We start from the raw sequence: 649 nt of genomic DNA on the forward strand, positions 1-649 counted from the left end.
CAGGGGACACGGGTTCGAGCCCTGGTCCGGGAAGATCCCACATGCCGCGGAGCAACTAAGCCCGTGCGCCACAACTACTGAGCTTGCGCTCTAGATCCCGCGAGCCACAACTACTGAAGCCCATGAGCCTAGAACCCGTGCTCCGCAACAAGAGAAGCCACCGCAATGAGAAGCCCGCGCACCGCAACGAAGAGTAGCCCCCGCTCGCCGCAGCTAAAGATAGCCCGCGCGCAGCAACGAAGACCCAACGCAGCCAAAAATAAATAAATAAAAAATAAATTAAAAAAAAGAATTTGATTCTTGAGCAGCATGGCACAAAGACCAAAAAAATGTGCCCTTGGGATATGTGACCAAATATCCTGGGACACTTAAACTATATAAAAGGAAAATTGGCCAGGTCAGACATATGGGGATGCTAAAGGGACACATGGATGGTGTGAGGGTAGTGAAAATTTAATTTAGTTAGAAAATATGGGCCAAGCATTGGAGTTCAATGAAATCAGGAATTTCAAGGAGATATGGAGAATTTCAGGTATTTCAGGAATGTCAAGGTATGGGGGGTGGGATGGGCAGGGAAATTACCTGGTGGCCCAGTGGTTAAGAATCCGCCTGCCAATGCAGGGGACAAGGGTTCGAGCCCTGCTCTGGG

The sequence above is a fragment of the Physeter macrocephalus genome, chromosome 14 (assembly GCF_002837175.3).
Source record: "Physeter macrocephalus isolate SW-GA chromosome 14, ASM283717v5, whole genome shotgun sequence".
Lineage (NCBI taxonomy): Eukaryota > Metazoa > Chordata > Mammalia > Artiodactyla > Physeteridae > Physeter > Physeter macrocephalus.